Raw genomic sequence first — 26,310 nt, 5'->3', positions numbered from 1 at the left:
GTCTATTTGGAGCTATAGCTGCCGGCTTGCACCACAGCCACAGCAACATGGGATTCGATCTGAGCCATGTCTGTGACCTAAGCCACAGCCCACAGCAACGCTGGATCCTTAACCCACTGAGCAAGGCCAAGGATCGAACCCACCACCTCATGGTTCCCAGCTGGACTTGTTAACCACTGAGCCACGATGGGAACTGCCCAAAAGTAACGAACTCTTAGCTTTGTTCCTAAGTCAAAGAGTTGGCATAAACCTTTGGTTAATTAGAGATAGATTAGTAAGGACCTAGTAAATTATAAGCATGGTAGGTGAAACCAAACCCTGCTCCAGTTATAGTTACAAACTTGAAGAGCATAAACAGGTTTTTTTCCACCAAAAATCTAACCAAAAAGAAAAAGAACTAAAAAAAAAATAATGAAAACAAATTCCAAACAAAACAGCTTTCATACGAAAAATATGATATCCCTTAGGCCTACTAAAAAACAGCCCCTTATTTTATAAGAAAGCCCTTCATCATTCTTTTTGTCTTTTCAGGGCTGCACCCAAGGCATGTGGAGGTTCCCAGGCTAGGGGTCTAATCGGAGTTGCAGCTGCTGGCCTACACCACAGCCAGAGCAACGCCAGATCCAAGCCACATATGTGACCTACACCACAGCTCACAGCAACACTGGATCCTTAACCACTGAGCGAGGCCAGGGATCGAACCCGTGTCCTCATGGATATCAGTCAGATTCCTTTCTGCTGAGCCATGACAGGAACTCCCCCTTCATCATTCTTAAAAAGAAATTTAGAAAACAATGTTAAGACAACAAGATACAAAATAAATATAGATTTCACTTTCGCTTTATGGTAACAGATTGGTAAATATGTGGTAACTTTTCTTGCCTATAAACAGAGGTATGGTTGGCTGAAAGTTTGTCACCGCAAAGCATCTCTCTCGGCTGCCCCTGTTCTTTTAATTAAAAAAATGAAATTGCCAGTTAGTTCCCACAGGTTCTGGCTTCACGCCCGTCTCTTCACTTGAATCCCTTCAATCTCTTGCCATGTTTCAATGAAAGAATACGGGGCTTACAATTTTGTTGCTTCCACGTGACAGTTGGAACGTGATTCAATTTCATTCAATTTCATTCCAGCTGAAATCTGTTGAATTCATTTTCATGGGCTGTTTCTCACAACAACATAGTAACAGCCCAGGCACAGCCTCCAAGGGACGTGACTGAGACCTGGGAAGCAGCCACCAGGAATGGAAGGTCCCCTCTCGTCTGGTCTTTGTATTACGCGCGTTTGTAGCAGATTTAGCAAAAGCACACCTGATTTTTAAAGTTTTTGTGAGAGCTTCACTGATATCTAATTCATTTTCACACCTGTGCTTATCCTTACATGTCATTTACTTATTGTTTAAAGCATCTCCTATGTGGGGAGTTTTCGTTGCGGCTCAGCGGGTAGGAACCCGACTAGATTCATGAAGATGCCGGTTCGAGTCCTGGCCTCACTCAGTGGGTTAAGTATCTGGCGTTGCCCTGGCTGTGGTGTAGGCTGGCCGCTGCAGCTCCTATTGGATCTCTAGCCTGGGAACTTTCATATGCCTCAGTTGTAGCCCTAAAAAGCAATCAATCAATCAATCAAGCTTCTTCTATTTGGTATCAATAGCCATTTTTGAAGTGAGCTCTCTCTGCTGTTTTGTATCTTTTCATTTTTTTCTTATATTTCTAGAGTTCTTTGGTCAGTCAATATTAAATCTTTGTCCCAAATCCTTCTGGCAAGAACTAGTTATAGACAACACTCTAACGTTAAATACTTAAAAGCTAGCGGGCATAAGGTCTGGAGTCAGAAGATCTGGCCTTGAGTTTCCTCTTTGTTTCATCTGACCTGGGACAAATAATTTCAACTCTCCAAACTTTAGTTTTCACAATCATAAAATCGCAGTCATAATTACCTTGCGACAATCACATAGAATAATAGTTAATACATGCCAAGTAATGATTAAGTACCAGATTCTGATCTAAGAGCTTAAAAGTAATAACTCATTTGTGCTTTACAACCCTATGATAGTCCTATTTAGATGAAAAAAGGGAGGCACAGAGAGAATTTAAAAAGAGAAATGTACAGCAGAAATCGGTACAACAGTGGAAATCAACTATATTTGAAAGAAAGAAAGAGAAGAAAAGAAAAGAGGAAACGTGTCCAAGATCATGTAGACAGGAAGCTGTAGAACTAGGATTTGAGGGGTTGAGAGCAAAACTTTACCCTCTTATGTTCATGCACTGGGGCCTGCGAATTAAACTAACAAAAGACTGATTAACAGGAGAAAAGGCGAATGATTTTTAGTAATATTTACATGCATGAGAGTTCACAATAAAGAAGCAAAACTCAAGGAAGTAGTTAGACTCAGGGACTAGTACATTATTCTAATAAAGAAAAGGGGGTTTTGCCTTTGAGGGATAATAAACCAAGGGGACTAGACAATATATGGGAGACTTAACGGAAAATAAAGGGTATTCTTAGCCAGGTCTGTATGTGCAAGTGTGTCTTGGTGTCAACTTCCTCGCTCCAGGGGTAGGGCTTGCTCTTCTCTTCTGCTCTGTGGGCAACATCTTCACAAAGGGAAACTCATGCCCTGCTTTCAGACACAGAAGGGAGGACAGGGAACTCTTCCCGAATCTGTTCCTTCAGCTCCAAAGAATCCTTAGGTCAAGTGGTGTGTTTGGGGTGGCATATTCTGATCTTACTGCCTGACTGCAGCACTTGTATTTTTGGGGGTTGAACTTGAAGCATATGGAGGCTCCTAGGCTAGGGGTCAAATCAGAGCTGCAGCTGCCAATCTATGCCACAGCTACAGCAGTGCCAGATCTGAGCTGCCTCTCTGACCTACACTACAGCTCAGTGTCACACAGGTTCCTTAACCCACTGAGCAAGGCCAGGGATCGAACCCCCATCTTCATGGATACCACTGAGCCACAAATGTGAACTCCAGAACTTATATTGTTTTTTTTTTTTTTTCCTTTTTTAGGGCCACATTCAAGACATATGGAGGTTCCCAGGCTAGGGATCGAATCAGAGCTGCAGCTGCTGGCCTACACCAGAGCCACAGCAACGCGGGATCTGGGCCGCATCTGCAACCTACACCACAGCTCATGGCAACGCCAGATCCTTAACCACTGAGCAAGGCTAAGGATTGAACCTGCATCCTCTCCTAGTCAGATTCCTTTCTGCTGCACCACGATGGGAATTCCCAGAACTTGTATTCTTGGCCGCTATGCTACATTGCCTCTGTTACACTGTCTGTTAATGCCTTTTATTAACTGTAAAGTACTGAACACGTGTTTGTCTAATACATATTGTTCTGTGTATTATAATTCACATGGCCCATAAAAATGTAGCAGGATGTATCTATGTGGCCATAAATGCGTTACAGGGCATTTTGCTATTCACTGGCTAAGCAGCTACTTCACCAAAGAACAATTAGATGAGTTCAAACTACATTAGTAAACGGAAGGGGGAGAAACCAAACCAGTGATCCCCAAACTTGGCCGAGCATCAAAACCAAGCGCGATGAACGGCACATTCTCTGATCCCATCCAGAGCCACCGAGTTTTTAGGGAGGACCAAGCCATCTGTATTAACAACAACATACAGGTGGCCAAAGAGCACGTGAAAGGCTGCTCTCCCTCACTGATTGTTAGAGAAATGCCAACCCAAACTACAATGCGATATCACCTTATGCCAGTTAGAATGGCCATCCTCAAAAAGCACACAACGAATAAATGCTAGAGAAGGGGTGGAAAAAAAAGGAACCCTCTTACACCATTGGTGGAAATGTAAATTGGTAGAAAGGCTATGGAGAACAGTATGGAGGTGCCTTAAAAATGAAATGCAGAACTATCGTGAGATCCCGCAATCCCACTCCTAGACATATATTTGAAGAAAACCATAATTCAAAAAGATACATGCACTCCAGTGTTCACAGCAGCACTATTTACCATAATCAAAACACGGAAGCAACCTAAATGTCCATCGCCAGGTAACTGGATAAATAAGATTCGGTACAAATATATAATAGAATATTACACGGCCATAAAAAGGAATGAAACAATGCCATTTGCAGCAACATAGATGAAGCTAGAGTTTATCATACTAAATGAATTAAGTCAGAAAGAGAAAGACAAATATCGCATGAGATCACTAATATATGGAATCTTTAAAAAATGATATACATGTTCTTATTTACGAGACAGAAATAGACTCACAAATTTTGAAAACAAACTGATGGGAGTTCCCGTTGAGGTCAGTGGAAATGAATTGGACTAGCATCTATGAGGACTCAGGTTTGATCCCTGGCCTCACTCAGTGGGTTAAGGATCTGGCATCGCCGTGAGCTGTGGTGTAGACCGCAGATGGGGCTCGGATCTGGCATTACTGTGGCTGTGGTGTAGGCTGGCAGCTATAGCTCCGTTTCAACCCCTAGCCTGGGAACCTCCTATGCCTCAGGTGAGGCCCTAAAAAGACAAAAAAATAAATTAAAAAACCCCCCGAATTTATGGTTTCCAAAGAGGAAAGGTGGGAGGAGGAATAATTTGGAGTTTGGGATTAACATATACACACTACTGAATATATAAAAATAGAGAGTCTATAAGGACCTACTGTAGAGCAGAGGGAACTCTACTCAACATTCTGTGATAACCTATATGGGAAAAGAATCTGAATAAGAATTCATCTATGTTGTATAAGTGAATCACTTTGCTGCATACCTGAAACTAATACCACATTGTAAATCAACTCCACTCCAATATAAAATAAAAAACTAAATTAAAAAATGACACCAACAAAGCCCACCCTCCATGATTGTGGTGACCAGTCAGATTTGGGAAGACTATACTGGCAGATGTCCTGAGATCCTTTATTTCAATCTGATTCCATGAATCTCCAAAAAGCATTTAGGCTCTGTGGTCAACTATCTAAATGTCACATAATTCAGCAGCTCACTTTGTGAACAACTGATCATTCTCTAGGGAGGATATAAGCCTCATAATAAATTTCTCCTACGAAACCCTGGAAACAGGGATGACTCATCTGTCATCTGCCAAAACCATAGTCCTGAGACACATTCTGGATTTTCTACTGGGCGCCATCATAGATCTCAAAAACAGCTTGGGCGAGTTCCCTGGTGGATGAGTGGGTGAAAGATCTGGTGTTGTCACTGCTGTGGCTCAGGTTACTGCTATGGTGTGGGTTTGATGCCTGGTTCAGGAATCCATGCGTGCCACAAGTGCGGCCAAAAAACAATTTCTCCATTTATGATACGCAATGCTTTTTTGGTAAGCCATGTACACATCAACACTGAAAGTCTTTCCAATGATAAACTATTAAACTGGGTTAAATAACTGGTTATGGAACTAAGCGTAACTGAAATTAGAGGGGCCTTATTTTATCTACCATACAAATATTACAAAAGCTATTCCAGGGCTACAGTTTCAAAATGTTATCAGTAAACACAGCTAAATATGAAAAGCCATTTTCACAAGGGTTTGAGGTCAACAGAAGGATAACAGGTTGAGATAAAAAGTGAAGGGCAAAAATATATATATTCTACCTAGCAGAGTCACAGATGTAATTTTTTTTATGGATGCACCCACAACATATGGAAGTTCCCAGGCCAGGAATTGAGTCCGACTAGTATCCATGAGGGTGAGGGTTTGATCCCTGGCCTCACTCAGTGGGTTAAGGATCTGGTGTTGCCATGAGCTGCGGTGTAGGTTGAGGATGAAGCTCAGATCTGGCGTTGCTGTGGCTGTGGCGTAGGCCAGCAGCTCCAGCTCCAATTCAACCCCTAGACCAGGGACTTCCATATGCCATGGGTGCGGCCTGAAAAAGACAACAAACAAACACAAATAAAAAAATAAGCCCACTCACATACACGGAGCGCTCAGTTAGTCCTACAGGGCCCCTCTCATCAGAAAGCCAACCCCAAGCTACTGGGGGAAAAGCCCCCCAATGTAGAAGAGAGTGGCCAGAAAATGAACCAACAGCAGAGCATCTTAGGGAAGACAGACACTGTGGAGAGAGAAAGAGAGAGAGAGGTAAAGAGATGTGGCTTACCACCCCTAGAAATTTACAAGACAGTGAATCAGCACTCAACAAAGATAGGATGCCATTTTTTAAAAATTACGGAACACAAAGGAGGTCTTAAAAATGAAAAGGAGAAAAGTATAAATAAAAACAACGGAAAATTTAATAAATTGGAAGGACTTTCCTGGAAAGCAAAGCAAAAAGACAAAGATGCAGAAAATAAAGATGAGAAAATAGAGGCCCAGTCCAGGTTTTCTCAACAGCCAAGCTACGGAAATTCTCGACCAGAAGAAAATAAAGGTGAGGAAAATCTTTGAGGAAATAACCCAGAAAAAATTCCCGGAATGGAAGAATCAGTCTTCAGATCAACACTTGAGGGGTTAGCGGTCCTTTACGCAAAGGCCCAGTTAATCAGATCCCTGTTCTAACCCCTTAGACATGAGCAGTTAAACAGAGGGGCAGGTGTCCTGATTTGTAAGGGGAAAGGAAGGAAAGGGGAAGAAGGTTGCCTTAGAAACTGGAACACTTTGGAAGAGAAGTGGGCCGGGTGTGTGGCTTCATCAGGGCTTTCGAGAAGGCTTAGGATGAGGGCTGTTAGCACCCAGGTGTCCATGGAGATGGGGAGGAAGGGCAAGGTACATTAAGACTCTTCCACTTAGTGAAGTCAGTCAGAGACAGAAAGACAAACACCATATGAAAGCACTTACCTATGGAATCTAAAATATGGCACAAATGAACCTGTCTACAGAACAGAAACAGACTCACTTAGAACAGATTTGTGGTTGCCAAGGGGGAGGGAGGAGGGAGTGGGATGGGTGGGGAGTTTGGGGTTAGGAGATGCAAGCTATCACACTGAGAATGGATGAGCAATACTGCCCTACAGTATAGCACAGGGAACTAGATCCAATCTTCCGGGATAGACCATGATGGAAAAGAATATAAAAAAGGGAGTTCCCGTTGTGGCTCAGTGGGTTATGAACCCAACGAGTATCCATGAGGATGTGGGTTCAAATCAATCCCAGGCCCTGCTCAGTGGGTTAAGGATCTGGCTGCTGTAAGCTGAGGTGTAGGTCATGGCTCAGATCCCACGTGGCTATGGCTGTGGTAAAGGATGGCAGCTGTAGCTCTGATTTGACCCCTAGCCTGGGAACCTCCATATGGTGTGGGTGTGGCCCTAAAAAGCAAAAAAAAAAAGAATGTATATTCACTATGCTGTAGAGCAGTTGTCACACATTATAAATCAACTATCCTTTATTTTTTGATTTATTTTATTTTATTTTATTTTTTGTCTTTTTGCTATTTCTTTGAGCCGCTCCTGCGGCATATGGAGGTTCCCAGGCTAGGGGTCGAATTGGAGCTGTAGCCACTGACCTACGCCAGAACCACAGCAACGCGGGATCCGAGGTGCGTCTGCAACCTACACCATAGCTCACGGCAACGCCGGATCATTAACCCACTGAGCAAAGGCAGGGACCAAACCCACAACCTCAGGGTTCCTAGTCGGATTCGTTAACTACTGCGCCATGACGGGAACTCCTCAACTATCCTTTAATAAAAATAAAAAAATTTTTTTTGAAATGGGTAAAAAATTTTGCCAATAAAAAATTAGGGAGAAGTTCCCGTTGTGGCGCAGTGGTTCACAAATCTGACTAGGAACCATGAGGTTGAGGGTTTGATCCCTAGCCTTGCTCAGTGGGTTAAGGATCCGGCGTTGCTGTGGCTGTGGTGTAGGCCAGTGGCTACAGCTCTGATTTGATCCCTAGCCTGGGAACTTCCACATGCCACAGGAGTGGCCCAAGAAATGGCAAAAAGACAAAAAAAAAAAAAAAAAAAGGAAAGAAAGAAAAAGAAAAATAGGGAGAAATTCTTCTACACAACCCTCTTTATACCACTGATTTTTTTTGTCTTTTTAACATATTTTTGTTAATTTTATTTTTTCCATCACAGTTGGTTTACAGTGTTCTGCCAATTTTCTACCCCACAGCAAGGTGACCCAGGCACACATACATGTATACATTCTTTTTTCTCACGTTATCATGCTCTATCACAAAAAAAACATGGAACACTTTATGAATTTGTGTGTCACCCTTGCACAGGGGCTATGCTCATCTTTTCTGTATCTTTCCAATTTTAGCATATGTGCTGCCAAAGCGAGCACACCACTGATTTTTTTTTAACCAGCTCAGGGGTGATAATATCAGGTACGCAGCAGAGTTAAAAAGACATTTGTGGGTCAGCTTGTAATCTTTCCTATTAATTACCATAAAATGTGGTACAATCATATTGGAAAGTCATTTAGAGTCTCCCAAGATCACTCGAACATGTCCACAAAAGGACTTGTGTGTCGGTGTTCCCAGCAGCACTATTCCTATCAGCCCCAAACTGGAAACATCTCAAGTATCAGCACCCCCCATGAAACAAATTGTGGCATATCCACACAACGGATCCCGCTCAGCAAGAAAAGGGCTGGATTACAGGCAAACAATATGGCCCAGGCTCAGAAACACTGTGCCCACGCAGAGACACAAAGGAGAATACACCACATGAATCCACTTGTGTGAGGTTCTGGATCAGGCAAAACCTGTCTGTATTTATAGAAAGCAGACCGGTGGTCCTTAGGGGCTTGGCATGGGGGGGTTAGCAATGGAATTTTTTGGAGTGGACGTTCCCACACCACAGCAGCAACCCCAGCCACAGCAGTGACAATGCTGGATCCTTAACCTGCTGTGCTACCAGGAAACTCCCAAACAAGTATATTTTGTTTCTATTTTATTTATTATTTTTCTCTTTTTAGGGCTGCACCTGTGGCATATGGAAGTTCCCAGGCTAGGGGCTGAATAGGAGCTGCAGCTGTCAGCCGATACCACAGCCACAGCAATGTGGGCTCTGAGCCGTGTCTGTGACCTGTGCCTCAGCTTGCAGCAACACTGGATCCTTAACTCATTAAGCAAGGCCAGGGATCGAACCTGCATTTTCATGGATTCTAGTCAGGTTCTTAACCTGCTGAGCCAGAATGGGAACTCCACGAGTGTATTGTAAAGAAAGAATACCTCAGAAAAAAAGAAAAAGACTTCAGATTGAAAGGTACCTTCCAGGGCCCAGGACTCATACAAAGACACATCATCCAGAAATTTTAAAACCCTGGGGACAGGAGAAGACGACAAGCCTCCTGAGGGAGAGTAAGTTTACCGGAAGTGCAGACTTCTTAGCAGTAACCACACTGGAAGTTTGAGACAGTGAGGAAACGCCATCAGGCTTCTAAGGGAGGAGGACATGCCACTTGGAACTGTCACCAGCCCCGCCACCACCCAAGCAGGAGGACAGAATCAAGACATGTTTCGGCCCTGAAAAAATGTACCTTCCAGGTAGCTACTGGATGATGCCCTCTGCCAAAACCAGAGTTAAGTGAGAAATAGTAACACATGGGGATTCCAACACAAGAGAAAGACGAAGGAATTCTCAGCGTGATGGTGAAAAGAAATCCCAAGATGGCAATTGTACAGCTGGTTCAGAGGTCAGCCAGCCTTTCTGGGAGTGTGTTAGAAGACTCTGGATGAGCCTGCTTTTAAAAGGGAAGGGAGGAAGGGAGGAAGGAAGAAGGGAAGAGAGGGTGGGTGGAGGGAGGATGAAAAGGAGGAGAGAGGGAGAAAGAAAGAAACCTAATGCATATAAAAATGTTGAGGAAACTCTCCTTCACTCTTGGTGTGAATGGAAATTGGTGCAACTACTATGGAAAACGGTATGGAGGTACCTCGGAAAACTATCCATAGAACTACCATGTGACCCAGCAACCCCACCTCTGGGCATATATCCGGACAAAACTCTCATTGAAAAAGATACATGCACCCACATGTTCCTTGCAGCTCTATTCACAACAGCCAAGACATAGAAACAACCTAAATGGCCATCAATGGATGAATGGATTAAAAGGATGTGGTACATGTACACAATGGAATACTACTCAGCCATAAAAAGAACAAAATAATGCCATTTGCAACAGCATGGATGGAACTAGAGACTCTCATACAAAGTGAAGTAAGTCAGAAAGAGAAAGACAAATATCATATGATATTACTTATATCTAGAACCTAATATATGGCACAGATGAACCTGTCTACAGAAAAGAGACAAACTCATGGACATGGAAAACAGACTTGTGGTTGCCAAGGGGGAGGAAATGGGATGGACTGCGAGTTTGGGGTGAGTAGATGCAAACTATTGCATTTGGAATGGATAAGCAATGAGATCCCGCTGTATAGCACAGGGAACTATATCTAGCCACTTGTGATGGAACATGACGGAGGAGAATGTGAGAAAAAGAATGTATATATATATACATATGTATGGTTGGGTCACTTTGCTGTGCAGCAAAAATTGATAGAACATTAAATCAACTACAATAAAAAATTTAAAAAATAATTAAAATGTTGAGAAGAAATTTAAATAAATTGGGGAGAGTTTGGGGATAAGAATATAGAAAACTCAGGATATTTAAAAATGATGGGAGTTCCCCTTGTGGCTCAGTGGTAATGAATCCGACTAGTATCCATGAGGACACTGGTTCGATCCATAGCCCTGCTCAGTGGGTGAAGGATCTAGTGTTGCTGTGCCTGTGGTGTGGGTCACAGATGCGGCTTGGATCTAGTGTTACTGTGGCTGTGGTGTAGGCTGGCAGCTCTAGCTCTGATTCAACCCTTAGCCTGGGAACTTTGATGTACTGTAGGTGCAGCCCTAAAAAAAACAAAAAACAAACAAAAAACAACAATCATTATTAATTCCAGTTAAAAGAAAAAAGTTATATAGAAAAGGAAAATAATCAGAATATATTATATCGCTCACGTGCCAATGGCATTTATATAGTCCTGGGAATGTAACACTGGATATTGTCCTGACCAATATTACACTATTGCTATATTAGGGGTACAGGAGCACAGATGAGTGAGGGAGTGTTAAAACCTCTTATTCCACAGCAGGGAGTCGATAGGTAACACTTGAGGTTGACAAAGAAGGCAGTATCAATGTAAGTGTGTTAGGTAAAGAGATGAAGAAAAATAAAAATAATCAATTAAAGAACTAAAACAGTGGGCCCTGGGAGTTCCCGCTGTGGTGCAGTGGGTTAAGAATCCAATTGCAGCAACTTGGGTTGCTGTGGAGGCATGGGTTTTATCCCTGGCCCCAGAGCAATGGCTTAAAGGAGCGTGCACGGCTGCAGCTTTGGCCCAGACTCAAGCACTGGTCCAGGAACTTCCATGTGCCTCGAGTGCAGCCATAAAAAAATATATGAAATAAAATAAAATCAATAAAATTTATTTATTTATTTATTTTGTCTTTTTGCTATTTCTTGGGCCGCTTCCATGGCATATGGAGGTTCCCAGGCTAGGGTCTGGCCTACGCCAGAGCCACAGCAACGCGGGATCCGAGCCGCATCTGCAACCTACACCACAGCTCACGGCAACGCCAGATCATTCACCCACTGAGCAAGGGCAGGGACCGAACCCGCAACCTCATGGTTCCTAGTCGGGTTCGTTAACCACTGCGCCACGACGGGAACTCCAAAATCAATAAAATTTAGAGTGAAAAGTTGATAGTAGGAGTGGGGCAGCTGTTGTTTTTCATACTGAGCTCACAGTTCTACTTATCAGTGCATGAAATTCTGTTCACGCATCACCTAAATAAAAAATAAAACCATAAAGACATAGAGAAAGGTAGAGGAGCTCACCAACAGCCAAGCCGGATGGACACGTCGCTCTCACATTTCAGGGGTTATTTCCCACAGGGTCCTTGGACTTCTGTTTGGAAAGACTTCTCTTATCAGTATTTGCACACCTGTCGGGGCGCACACTGCAGCGGGCTTTATGAGTCTCGTGTCATGAGGTGTAACATGCTGTGGTGGGGAAGGGTCTCAGAGGATACTGAGCCCCGAGATTCTCCAGGAGGGGGACAAGAAGCTGGGAGGCTGGGTTTTTATAACATTTCTTTCTTTCATTAGCCTCGGTGAAAGCAGCCAGTCTCAAGCGGCTCCTTCCGGTGTAAGTTCATTTACACAACAGTTTAGAAAAAAAGCAAATGCATGGAGCAGAGAACAGATCAGTGGTTGCCAGCGACTCAGGGTGGGAAGGTACTGCCTGTGAAGGAGCTGGGGGACTTTGTGCGGGGAGGGAGTGTAGTTCAGGAACCACACATATTTGGCAAAACTCATAGAACTAAATAGGGTGAATTTACTGCGTATAAATTATTCACCACTAACCCTGACTTTTAAAAAAATTACATAAAAATCAATTGAGGGAGTTCCCATCATGGCTCAGTGGTGAACGAATCCAACTAGGAACCATGAGGTTGCAGGTTTGATCCCTGGCCTTGCTCAGTGGGTTAAGGATCCAGTGTTGCTGTGAGCTGTGGTGTAGGTCACAGATGTGGCTCAGATCCTGCATTGCTGTGGCTGTGGCGTAGGCCAGTGGCTATAGCTCCAATTAGACCCCTAGCCTGGGAACCTCCACATGCTGCGGGTGTGGCACTAGAAAAAAGACCAAAAAAAAAGAAAAGAAAAAAATCAATTGAAACTATCCATGTGTCTATGAACTGAGGAATGAATAAAAGAAATGTGGTACATTCACGAAGTGGAATATTATTCAACCATAAAGAGGAAAGAAGTACTGACACACGCAGCAACAGGAATGAGACGTGTAAACAGTGTGATAAGTAAAAGAAGCCAGATGCAAAAGGCCACACAGTGTACCATCCCATTTACATGGAATGTCCAGCATAGGCAAATGTGTCTAGATTGAAAGCAGATTAGTGGTTTCCTAGGCTTGAGGAGGGGAGAGGGAGCGGTGATGACCAAGGCATGGGATTTCTTTGGGGAGTGACAAAAGTATTCTAAAATTCAATAATGGTTGCAAATTCTATGAATCTTAGTATGCATGTGAATTACATCTCAGTAAAGCTGTTTGCCAATATCAAGGTTAAAACTGACCGTTTTAAATGGTGCTGGTGGAGCTGTCAACGGGGGTAAACACTTAGGTCTGATTATTAAACTATACCTCTTAAGAGCTCATTATCTTTGTCCAATAATCACCTTCTAAAATTCCATCTGTAGAAGTTCCTGTTGTGGCACAGCAGGTTAAGGATCTGGTGTTGCTACAGCTGTGGCTTGGATTTGACCCCTGGCCCTAGAACTTCCATGTGCTGCAGGTGCAGCCAAAAAAAAAAAAAAAAAAAAAAAGAAAAATCCATCTCTAGCAAATAGCCAGAGATGTGGTCAAAGATATATGTATAAGGGCATATTTAGCCTTACTTAATAGGGAAAATGACAACAATGATGTCTACTTATTGGGTAAAGGCTATATATGAAAATACTACATGATGGAACATGTACAGACAATGAAAATAAGTTTTGTTTTTTTTGAAGAAAATGTAGGATGTCAGGGCGATCTGGCCAGGACACCTGTCACCCCACTCATCACCAGGATCATCAGCTGATCAGGTTGGCGAGGCAGGTGTCCCCTCCCTTCCTGCCTGCTCCATGTGCATCCTTCCTGAAGCTATGAGCTCAGTCAAAGGAAAAGAGAACTACCGTATTATCCAGAAATTCCATTCCTGGGCATCTATCCAGAGAAAACTCTAATTCAAAAAGACACATGCATTCCCTCCATCCCACCCGACCCGCAGCACTGTTTACAATAACCAAGACATGGAAGCAACCTAAATATCCGTCGATGGACGAATGGAAAAAGAGGATGTGGTACATATACACAATGCAGTATTATTCGGCCATAAAAAAGAATGAAATAATGCCATTTGCAGTAACATAGTTGGACCTAGAGATGACCATACTAAGTGAGCCGGACAGAGAAAGATAATTATCACATGAGATCAGTTATATGTGGAATCTAAAAAAAACCTAGGAGACAAAGAAACTTATTAACAAAACAGAAAAGACCCCCAGACATTGAAAACATGCTATGATTTCCAAAGGGGGAGGGGGGAATGGGGCAAATGAGGAGGTTGGAACCACACTCCTGTGTATAAAATAGAGAACCAACAAGGACCTACTGTACAGCGCAGGGAGCAATAGTCAATACTTTTTAATAACCTATAAGGGAAAAGAATCTGAAAAAGAGTATGTATATATAACACTGAATCACTGTGCTGTACACCGGAAACTAATGTGACACCGTAAATTAACTATACCTCAATAGGATAAAAAATTCTCTTAAAAGGAAAAAAAGCCACCTATGCATAGTTTAAAAAAAGAGAGAGAGAAGAAAAAGAAAAATGGATCTAAGAGAAATATGGCATCTGAAATTTTACACACAGTGCAAATGGAAAACCAAAATTCGTATAATTTGTAGCATTATGTGAAATTGCTAAGAGTAAATTACAATTTTTCCTTGAACAACAAGGGGTTTGAACGGCTGGGTCCACTTATACCTGGTGGTTTGTTTTTGTTTTTTTTGGTTTTTTGTTTTTTTGCTAAAAAAGGGCCAAACTTGTGCTACATGGAGGTTCCCAGGCTAGGGGTCGAATCAGAGCTACAGCTGCTGGCCTATACCACAGCCGCAGCAACGCGGGATCTGAGCCGCATCTGCGACCTACACCACAGCTCATGGCAATGCCAGATCCTTAACCCACAGAACAAGGCCAGGGATCGAACCTGTGTCCTCATGGATACTAGTCAGGTTCTTAACCCACTGAGCCATAACAGGAACTCTCTACATGTGATTTTTCCAGTAGTAAATGCTATAATACTACACCATCCACAGATGTTTGGATCTGCAGATATGGAATTTGGGATACGGTGGACTGGCTATAATTTCTACGCAGAGTTCGACTGTGCAGAGGGTCAGAGGGTGGGCTCGCCTAACCCCGGAGCTGTTTAAGGGCCAAATTTATTTTGGAGGAAATCAATGATGATCATCATTTGTAATATTAAACATTTAGTGACGATGTTATTTGATCATGAAAAATAGAAGGACATTTAAGAAGTTTGGATCGGCTAAGCTTTCTGTGTGGAAATAAACCCAGGCCTTATATCAGCTACAATATGCTAATTTTTTTTCATACCACTATAAAATCAGAGAGAAGACATAATTCTTTTTAAACCAAAAGCATAAAGCAGTATAATTTAGAGCAGTATAATTTGTCCAGATTAATCATGTTTATTAGCATTATCTGCACTTGCCTTTATACAATTTTTCTGTATTTATATACCAAAATCCCCCCAATCTTTACATTCTGTTGCAAAGTTCTGATGTTTTCTTAGTATTATCTCCACTTTTTAACTTGATAACAACTTGTATTTTTCTTGCTTTTTCTCTTACAATTTAATGAGCAAGTCAATTTAACAAGCAATACTTTACGGAGATTAACAAGTGCTCGTACAAATCAAGATAACATAATTCAAGAATAGAGAAGAAATAAATTTTAACTCCACATGCTTATGAATGCCAGTCCTTTGAGAAAGCTCAAATACTTGATATACTGCCACTCAGAGGATTTTTTAAATTGTGTTTATCCATCTCTACAAATCAATCTGAATGAGAGCCCTTTTATTTAAGAGACTTCAGAGTCGAATTTATTAACCTCCTCCAAAGGTAGCCAAAGATAACAAAAATCGACCTGTTCCGAAATCTCCCCTGAATCCCACAACGGGAAAACCTCCTTAGGATTCCTGCTACTTTATTCTGTGCTGTTTTCTGTTGTATGTGTTTGGAAATAAGGCCAAAGGAGGGGCTCAGATTTATGGCTTATTTCAACCTTGATATCACAGCACTTCTAGCACGAGGGAGAAGAGCCTGCTCTTCCAGAAAAGCAATGAGAACACCAGCAGAAAATGGCCAAAAGCAACTTTTTCAGAACTCTGGAAATTAACCAAAGGCTGACAACAATGCAAAGGGTGTTTATTCCAGAAAACGTGCTGAATCTTGGTCAGAACAATGATCTTTGTGGCATTTTAATTGGCTCTGCTCTGCACCCACCCCTTCTCGGCAGGTCTGCAGTAGCCTTGAAACCTACAATCTTCGAGTCACAGTTGTTGTGGAAACCAGCGGCCAATCAGCCCGTGGGGGGAGAAGAACAAAGGTGGAGCTCCCCCACAGCCACATCCCCAGGGAACTGTCACCCTGTGACCTGTCCGGCAGTTCCCCTGTCCCCCTGTCTCCCCCACGATGGCCACGGACACAGCCAGGACAGGCTTGGCCAGGAAGTAGAATCCGTGCTTAAGATAAAGAGCTCAATGGGCACAAAATGACACTTACCAGAGAGACCAAAAACAGGCGAGCCAGGGCTCACGGGGTCCAGATCAGGTGTACACGTGAGCTGTGTGCTTCTCGAGGCTCCTGGGAACACGCCAGCAGACCTCAGCGGGCCCTCCAGGAAGAACTGTCAAGAGGATAATTCAGAGGAATGAGCTTAGTTAAAAGCGCAGCTGAGACTGAACTTGCATACAAGGAAGATCAATCAGCTATAAATCAAATGTCACCGAACAAAGTCAGGGCAACGTTTATAAACAAAAATTGCAGACTGACTGTGGACAAGCGATTGCCCTTAATATTTGGTCTTTGGGCAAGCTGATCAGCTGAAAACCATCAAGGAAGCCAGTTTGCCCTGGAGCAGATGGACATACTTAAATGGGAAGGCAATTTTAGTTATTTATGGGTTTTCGAAGAAAGCTTGTGGTTTCAGCTGTGGATGGATGTGGTCGGTTCATCTCTGTGCAAAGCAGACTAGTTACGGGTGTGTTGTCACCTATGCCTTAGGTAGGTCACAATGCATTGTTTCCTTAATGGGATTTTGGTTTAGAGCATATGCTTTGAGTCCATTAGACCAGGCTTGTCTCTTCTTCCCTAAGCAACGTTGAACGTGCACTTCCTCCTCTGAAAATGCAGATGATGACATCGACATTACAGCACTAGCTGCATGATTAAATCAAATAATGTTTCCAAGACATGCTTCACCAGGCATCTCCCATGTCAAAAACACTCAACAATGGTTGCCTTTATTATAAATTATGAGAATAGCTGGGTCCAATCAGGAGATAGAAACCACACAGTCATCCAAACTGGGAGAGTTTAATATACAGACGTATTACCTGGAGTTCCTGTCGTGGTGCAGCAGAAACGAATCTGACCAGGAATCATGAGGTGGCAGGTTCGATCCCTGGTCTCGCTCAGTGGGTTAGGGATCCAGCGTTGCCCTGAGCTGTGGTGTAGGTCGCAGACACGCTCTGAGCCTGTGTTGCTGTGACTGGGGTGTAGGCTCGCAGCTGTAGCTCTGATTCAACCCTTAGCCTGGGAACCTCCATATGCCGGGGGTGCGGCCCTAGAAAAGGCAAGAAACAAACAAACAAAAAACAACAGAAGAAGAATTATTAACTAAAATGGGGGATTACCTGCTGAGAGGTAAAGAGACCCTAAAGAATACAAGAAAGTACCTCCAGGGCCCAAGCAGGGCATCTGCAAAAGGAAGACGCCTGAAAGGGAGACCCCTCCCCAGCCAAGGCTGAGCCGCAGACCTTGCGGAAGAGGCGATGGCCACGCCCACCAGGAGGCGGGGAGGTTGCTGCGGTTCCACGCTGGCTGGTAGAAGTCGAGTATCTGCCCCCTGGGATATTAGGGGGGAAAAGCCCCAGGGAGATGCTGAATTATGGAGATTACTGGGAATCTACCCTTGAAGTGGTAATGTGGTTTATTATGCTGGTCTATAATCATAGGGACAGGCAAAGAAGCAGCTTTTCATTATGGGGTCATTTTGTTTTGATTTCCTTTAACAAATAGGCTTGTATCACTTAAAAAAAAATAGAAATGGGAAATAACTGGAGCTATAATTCTTGTGTTCAAGTCCCAGCTTCGCCATGGAGTAGTTATGTGACCTTAAGCAAGAATTTTAACTTTTCTGGGGAGTTCTCGCTGTGGCACAACGGGGTAGGTGGCAGCTGGGACACAGGTTCGATCCCCAGCTCAGCACAGTGGGTTAAGGATTCAGCACTGCCGCAGGTGCAGCTAAGGTCACAAGTGTGGCTTGGCTCTTATCCCGGGCCTGGGAACTCCAGGTGCTGTGGGGCAGCCAAAAAAGAGGAAAAAAAAACTTTCCTGGGCCCATTTTCATCTCAAAGAAAGGGATAGTAATAATCCCCTTTTATGAGGATTAAAATGTTAATGCCTGGACTGTGCTTAGAAAAGGACAGGCCACGAAAACGAGTTAGCCCTTAGTCTACAGGCTATTAGGAAAAATTATTGATGGGAGTTCCCGTCATGGCTCAGCAGTTAACAAACTAGTATCCATGAGGATGCAGGTTCTATCCCTGGCCTCGCTCAGTAGGTTAAGGATCCAGCGTGACTATGAGCTGTGGTGTTGGCCAGCAGCTACAGCTCCGATTCAACCCCTAGCCTGGGAACCTCCATATGCCATGGGTGCGGCCCTAAAAAAAAAAAAAAAAAAAAAAAAAAAAAAAAGACAAAATAAATAAATAAAACAATGTCTTCAGAGAAGAATCATAAAGCTCCCACTCTTCAGCAATTGTCACCGTTAACTATTACATGGACATTGTTTGGAATATCCTCATTTTTTTCAGAAAATAGAAAAAACAGGTTTCTCTTTCTATAGGTACAATATTTCCTACCCTCTTTTTGGGGGGCTGAGCCCTTGACATACAGAAATTCCCAGAGCCATGGATCAAACCCACACTACAGTAGTCACCCTATCCACAGCAGAAACAACACAAGACCCTTAACCTGATAGGCCACCAGGGAACTCCACCCAGTCTCCAAAAAATTCTATTTTCCTGAGGAGTTCCCTGCTACTCTAGTGGTTCGGGTTGGGTGCTTTCACCCCTACAGCCTGGGTTCAATTCCTGGTCTGAGAACTGAGATCCCACATCAAGCCGCTGCACACTGGGGCCAAAAATAAACAACCAAATAAATAAATAAAAATTGTATTTTCCTTCTTGCAGAGAACATGTGAGAAGAGTAGCCATGCTGTCGAGGCCTATTCCTTTCCCTTCTTTTTTTTTTTTTTTTCTGCTTTTTGTAAAGGCTGCATTAACGGCATATGGAGGTTCCCAAGCCAGGGGTCGAATCGGAGCTACAGCTTCTGGCCTACGCAACAGACACAGCAATGCCAGATCCAACCGTGCCTGCGACCTACACCAAAGCGCATGGCAACACCGGATCCTTAACCCACTGAGCGAGGCCAGGGATCGAACCCAAAACCTCACGGTTCCTAGTCGGATTCGTTTCTGCTGTGCCAGGACAGGAACTCCTCTCCCTTCTTTGCACATACTCTTCAGTGGAGGCCCAAACGAGCCAGGCTCACAGGCTCACAGGCTCACACCACAACCAGTTCTCGATCAAGGAGCTGATGAATCCTCCCTGCAAGCCAGAGGGACCCAGGGACCAGTTGGGATAGATTTTAATTTGTGTCTGTCTCTTGGGGCTGTATTTTCTCTCTTCTCTCTTCCAAGGAAGCAAGAGTCTGCCTCTCATTGCTTCAGGGGTTCATTAATGGTTTAGGGGATGCTGAGCCAAAGGCAGAACTACCAGGCACCCAGTGGAAAATCCCCACCCCCTTGGGCTGTGTAAGCCCTAGGCTTTGCGGGGCGATGGGCTGGAATGACAAAGGTTGGGGAGAGAGTGGGTCAGGTTTAGGCCAGAGTGGTGGTTTGGGGATTCCTGCACTTAGCAGACACCCCAGGAGTGCCCACACTAAGGGGTGGGGCGGACTTTGAATATGGAGAGTGGGCTGCAGCAGCAAGGGTCCCCGTGCACAGCGCTGAGGACAGTGGCGTGGGCTGTGGTACCTAAGTGCCCACTCACCTCAAAAGACTGACGGCAGCTGCTTGTGCCCCCGAGTCTGACCGTGGGTGAGCTGTTTCCATCCTCTGAGATCTGAGGGCTCTGATTTGTAACTCCTGGCAGCTTCCTTTAACTGGCACTTAAAAAAAAAAAAAAAAAAAAAGCAAAGGGATTAGCTGGTAAGAAGCAAAGATAGAGTGGCTTAGCCATACACAGATTTAATAAATGTGTAATTTAAGCCTATAAACACAACTAAGCCCATGAATTTATATGACACAGGTGTGGTCTTATTTTACGCAAATTCCCTCCTCTTATGGAACTAAGAGCTTTCTAATTTAGCTTTTTTCTGTCTTTAAATTTTTTTTTCCCTTTTCATGGACGCACCTGCAGCATGTTGAAGTTCCCGCGCCAGGGATCAGATCCAAGGCACAATTGCAACCTACGCTGTAGCTCGGCAACACAGGATGGCCCAACCCACTGTGCCGGGCTGGGGATCGAACCTGCATCCGGGTGCTGCAGAGACACCTCAGATCCGGTTGCACCACCAGGGGAGGTCCTGTTTTTTAATTTTTAAAGTTGATTCAATGCTTTATTATTTTGGTGAACCTTTTGAGGAATATCATCATCAGTTTAAGTTTTTTTCCTTCAAATTTGTTCAATGCTATTCTGTTGAACAATGCCTAATTGCTTAATATGTTACTTTTCTAAATCCTTTATGCGATGGCTTTTACATCTTCCTTTTGCCCCCTTCATAAATGTAGAGATGCCTATTCTAAATAACATTTTGTACTCATGAATTTTGGTGGGTGGAGTTTGTGTCTTTTAAAACAGGATGCTATTAATTTCTGTGAATTTTCTGAGACGCCAGCGCTCCCATGGCGAGTGTTCTCAAATGCGGTGAGGTATGAGTTAAGGTTCCTCTGGTTACTGGGTAACATATGCAAAAGCAGCAAGTATGAGAAGGATTCTGGGACCGCTCTTAATCGTACATAAAGATCGGAACCGCCAGTTCCTAGATGCAGGTACCAGGCTGCCCATCTGGGCTGCACCCTCGAGCCCCGCCCCGCCTGGCTTGAGTGGGCTCCACTGCGAAACCAAGTCAAGCCTCCGGATCCGTGTAGGTTGAAGTAGCTGGAAGAGAAACAGTGGGAAGAATCGCACAGACATGGCCCCTAGGGTTGTGGGGGTCACAGAGTAAAGAACGGTGAACTAGGCAGCTGCCTCTGTGTACATCACTTCCTAGCAAGGACTTTGGCCAGTTACCTTCTCCCTGCTTCGGGTTTCTCACCTGTAAGATGAGGATAAAAACCATACGGACTTCATAAGGTTTCATTTACTGAAAATGCAATGAGCTGGTATTTGTAAGCACACAGACAACAGAGCCTGTCCCGTATTAAACACCATCTAAATGTTGCTATTATACCTCTAATTTTATCTACCTATGTGCCATCTATACTGTCTTTTTATTTACTTGAAACTTCTCAATTGATTATTTGGAGTGTAAGAGTCATGTACATTTTTAAAAAGTAGGCTCGGAGTTCCCATCTTGGCCCAGCGGAAACGAACCTGACTAGGAACCATGAGGTTTCAGGTTCGATCCCTGGCTTTGCTCATTGGGTTAAGGATCCGGCGTTGCCGTGAGCTGTGGTGTAGGTCGAAGATGCGGCTAGGATCCCGAGTTGCTGTGGCTCTGGCGTAGGCCAGCAGCTGTAGCTCCAAATGGATCCTTAGCCTGGGAATCTGCATATGCCGTGGGTGCGGCCCTGAAAAGAGAGACACACACACACAAAGGTAGGCTCTCTAATTTTCCATCCAACTCTCTAAAACTCCTACTCCATCCTATCAGTGATGCTGCTCAGCTCTGATTTTTAAAAACCAATTTGTGTGTGTGTATTTGATCTACCTCATTCTGAAGCACGGTACTAAGGAATCCTAATAGACTTTCATTTATTTCTTTTTGGTAACTGTCACCTTTTCATTGATGTATTTTGTTGTTAGGAAATAGAACAATGACTATCGCTGTGTTTTCGTTACTCGCCGTGCCTTTTCTCATTGTGACGTGCCCGTGGCTCTCTCCTCTGGCTTTTGTCTAAAGTCTATTTTGTCAGGCTCCTTATTAAAACTCCTGCCTTTCTTGCACTGGCACGGGCATTCATTTTAGTTTGCCTTGTTTCCTTAACTGAGTCTTTGGACATAATCCCAAATCCATTAAATCCTTGCACTTTTTTTTTTTTTGGATGGACCCACAGCATGTGTAAACACGGATTGAACCCAGGCTGCTGCAGCGACAATGCTGGATCCTTAACCTGCTGTGCCACGAGGGAACTCCTTGCACTTGGTTTTTAAAGTCACTCAGTGACTCCTCCTTTTTAGAGGAATTGGTCCATGTCGTAACTTGCATGTGGCGCTACATCACAGCATTGTGTGTTTTACTTTGCTGAGATGTTCTTTCTATAACCGGATGTCAGCTGGCTCTGTCCACTTGATCTGTCTTGCTGCGTCTGCATTTAGCCCCATACTGTGGAGCTCAGCAGAGCTTCTCCTTTTTTTTTTTTTTTTTTTTTTTTTTTTTGCCTTTTCTAGGGCCGCTCTTGTGGCATATGGAGATCCTTAACCGACTGAGCAAGGTCAGGGATCGAACCCGCAATCTCATGGTTCCTAGTTGGATTCATGATCCACCGAGCCATGACAGGAACTCCCAGCAGAGCTGCTATTACACCCCGGAGATGCCTTTTCTTTCTTACTCTGGGGTAGGTGCCCTTCTTTGCCTCCTCACGTAGCTTGGATAGTGCCCTGTGGCACCTGGTACAACCTTGGTTGCTTGTCCATCATCCCTGTAAACCTGTGGGCGAGGTGAGGGCAACTTGCCTGTGGGCAAGTCAAGCCTGTGTGTGCCAGCTTCTAGAAAGGATCCTGGTTCACAGTAGGCACTCAGCAAGTGGCCGCTGAATAATAAATGAATGAGACCTTACTTTTGCTATTTATGGATTTTTAAAATAAGGTGAAGTTCCTTTTGAGGGACACAGTTTCACTGCCTTCTTTCTATCTTTGATAAATCACTAATATCCTTGCTTTAAAACCTTTTTTGTCCCTTGCTTTATACATTGTTGTTACATGTTGTATTTTCCGTTAAGATTAAAGATAGCAATTTGCACCATCAAATTTCCCCCATTAGTCACATGGACAAATGTATCTTTTCTCTGAGTCTACCTTTGAGATGCAAATTGAATTGTCCATTTTTAATGATCCTTGAAATGAATGATTTTTAATGGTAGCCTTCCCTGTTCTCGGTGTTGCTCTCCCCCTTTCAAAGCGTAACCGCTTGACAGGGTGGCTGCCCTCGGAATGGTGATGCTTGGTCCTAAATTGCTCTGTAAATATCTTCCCTGACTTTTCAGTTGGAAAATTGAGGGGTTTTTTTGTCTTCACATCTCTGAATGGCAGCCACCTCACTCTGCTGCCTGTGTTAAATTTTAAAAAGTATTGTTTAGTTACAGAACATAATGGTAGAGAAAAACCTCATTTATGGTATGAGCAAATAAGGAAAAACCCTCAGGGATAAATTTAACAAGCTTTTGCTGTTGTAAGGCCTGAAATTCCATATGCTGTCTTAGTATCTTTGAGCCTCATGGGGCCAAAGGTTTGGCCATTAACTCTTCTGCTCTTGCAGGATAGGCTCCCCATCCAGTGGGAAAGGCTCCTCCCTTTATCCAAAGAAGCCAATCACATCCTTTATTCAAACAAGACTCCTCCCTTTAACCAAACAAGCCAATCACATTTTCCTGTGGGAACCAAAGGGCACCTCACCCTCTTGTGACTACAAAGTCTGCCCCTCACGGCTCCCAAGGTCAATCCCGTGTGGCCCTGAATGGTGTGCGGGCTCCCCTGGGCTGTGAGTGTGTGTGACTAATAAACTGCAGTCCATCTCTTCTGTCCGGGGTTGGTGTTGTGTGTTCAGTGATCACACACTATTCAGGGTGGGGAAATCCCTCCTTCACTAGTGTGGTGAATAGGGGATCAGAACGGATTGGTGCGGAGACTGAACAAGGAAGGTTTTAAAATCCTCCGGATGGACGCAGACATAGACAACAGGGAGTCTCAGTCCAATATCTTGAGAACATGTTCGATCTTTCCTCTCCACGGCACAATCAGATCTTCTAGAATCTCGTGGAGGTGGTGCCCTCTTCTCCCAGGAGGTGGGTTCTGTAGAGCCTATGGCATCCCTAGAACATCGCCTTCTCTCAAAAGTGGTCTTGAGGTCAGATGCAGTAAGAGGGGGGGATTCAGGTCACCGTCCCAGAAGAATTGAAAGACTTAATTCCAACTATGAGACAAAATAATGCTACCTCTTATTAAAGGAATATCAAGCCTAACCAGACGTAAGAACAAGGGCTTCTCTTTGCAGCGGTGATGATGGTGAAGGAGAGGAGGTTGAGAATTTGGGAGCAAAGAGCCTTCCTGAGTTCTCCAGGATCATGAGTTTTTGTGTACAGACCTGGCCTCCATGAGGGGGTCTGCCCTCTCCCCCCGCCTGGCACTGAGCCCCTTAGAGACCACTTGAGTATGCAAAGCATGTGAACTTCCAAGCAAACTTAGTCTGGGTTTGAATATATGACAACTATTACTGAAGATCTACGGAACACCAGGCTTTCTACCACATGCTGGTGAAATAGCGTTAAACCCAGTACACAGAGGCTGAAGGCCGGTTTCTTTCTTTTTCATATTTTTCCAAAATGAAAATGACTTCACTGTTGTTTAGGATACAAAAGAAAATACATATTACATAGAAAATTCAAATACTACAAAAAATATAAAGAGAGAAAAAAAGTGGTTATTTTTCTCAGCCTCCTGAATATACAGAGGTAAGAGCACTTACCTTACAAGATTGTTGGGATGGCTCAATGAGAGAGCACGTAGTAGGTCCTCAAAAGCAGAGGTGGATTTACTCTTAAGCGAACAGAGCTGAAGCTTCAGCTTTCCTTATCAGCCTGAGCTCCTTCCAAAGCCCCTAGTGATAGGTTCTCTTGCTCATCAATTTTTGTAAAATTTGCAAAAGTAATATATATTTGTGTGTGTGTGTTTAAAGAGCCCTCCTTGAACTGTATAACTTTCAAATGCCACAAAATCTGGAAGTTCTGGGAAAATTGTAGTTACTCTCCTCCTGAGATAGGTTGGGACTTTGAACCCTTTGTTGTAATGCTTGCACCTGGACAAGTGTCTCTTTGAGCAACAAAATATAAAGAAGCTGGGAGTTCCCGTTGTGGCGAAGCAGAAACGAATCCAACTAGAAACCATGAGGTTGCGGGTTTGATCCCTGGCTTCGCTCAGTGGGTTAAGGATCTGGCATTGCTGTGAGCTGTGGTGTAGGTCGCACACATGGCTTGGATCCCGCGTGGCTGTGGCTGTGGCTGTGGTTAGGCTGGCAACAGCAGCTCCAATTAGACCCCTAGCCTGGGAACCTTCATATGCCTCGGATGCAGCCCTCAAAAGACAAAAGACAAAAGACAAAAAAAAAAAAAAAATACCAAGAAACTATAAGGGACTAAAAATAACTGCATGCACACACAGTTGATCCAAATTATGGGCAACAAGATACAAAAAGACTGAAAACCCTGCTGCCACTTCTGAAGAGCTGAGCACAAAAGCAGGGTACTGGGCATGCCCCCTGCATGCCACACCAAAGAGATGGGCAATCCACCTAAGCCATCCCTCTGGCTGGACCCCTGCACCTGCCCCCACCCTCGCCACATAGAAGGAGTCCACCCACCTCTCTCTCAGGAAGTGAGCGAGCAAGGAAACCCGTGTTGCTTGCTTCCCATCCCCTCTGCGGCAGCAGGGGCTCCAATAAAGCCTGGCCTGAACGTCCCGACGGGCCTTATATAGATGTCTATTGATTAAGGAAGGCCAAGAACCCAGGTCAGTCACACTGCCTTTGGCAATAGCAAAATCCTATTTTCCTTCCCCTAGGAGAGGCCTGTGGATCATTGGAGGCCACCTTGACCTTGGGAGGCTCTGCCCGGGCTTTGTCTCTCATTTTCTCTCACCCTCGAGGATACCACTCACCAGGGAAGGGTCTGTCTTCGTTACAGAAGGTCACGCACGCACTCACAGAGCGGTCACAACGCCTGGCACCTTCCTGGGACCCACAGCGCCGTGTCAGCCGCTGGACCAAGCTGGACGGGCTCTGCAAAGGGAAGAGGGGTGTCCCCGCTCCCCCTCGCCTGCAGGCAGCAACTGAAAACTGGCTGCAGCTGGGGGCCAGTTAAATGCACTCAATGAGGGATTCTTTCTTGCTGTTGCCACCTGCAGGACGAACCTCTGAAAGCAGCAACTCGTCATTAAATCTTATGTTGGAGGCGGCTGAGGAAAGTGATTTCTTTTCGATGCAGAAAACAGATACGAGCTTGTTTTATTTGCTTCAGAAGGTTTTGGTCAGTAACGGCCCATGAGACGAGAG

The 26,310-nt window shown here is 44.1% G+C and overlaps 1 long non-coding RNA gene and 1 other non-coding gene across 2 annotated transcripts in view; both read right to left on the bottom strand.

The window, feature by feature from the left end:
* LOC102159417 (uncharacterized) overlaps positions 1 to 26,096 on the bottom strand; it is a 54,787-nt gene extending 28,691 nt beyond the window's left edge. Inside the window, exons 1-3 of the long non-coding RNA XR_002336732.2 lie at positions 25,917 to 26,096; positions 19,875 to 19,992; positions 16,320 to 16,443 (exon numbers count right to left, since the gene is read on the bottom strand). This is a non-coding gene — a long non-coding RNA (uncharacterized LOC102159417). The remainder of the gene's footprint in view (positions 1 to 16,319; positions 16,444 to 19,874; positions 19,993 to 25,916) is intronic.
* On the bottom strand, positions 8,115 to 8,221 carry LOC146398685 (U6 spliceosomal RNA). Its single transcript, XR_014820130.1, has one exon. It is a non-coding gene; the product is annotated as a U6 spliceosomal RNA (small nuclear RNA).
* Positions 26,097 to 26,310: the final 214 nt, after the last annotated feature.

The sequence above is a fragment of the Sus scrofa genome, chromosome 11 (genome assembly GCF_054392235.1).
Source record: "Sus scrofa isolate SSC_HxYL_T2T_F1_AM1 chromosome 11, Sscrofa_HxYL_maternal_Yorkshire_Landrace_v2.0, whole genome shotgun sequence".
Taxonomy (NCBI): domain Eukaryota; kingdom Metazoa; phylum Chordata; class Mammalia; order Artiodactyla; family Suidae; genus Sus; species Sus scrofa.
The sequence above is the reverse complement of the archived record's forward strand: the minus strand, read 5'-3'. Positions and strand labels throughout refer to the sequence as shown.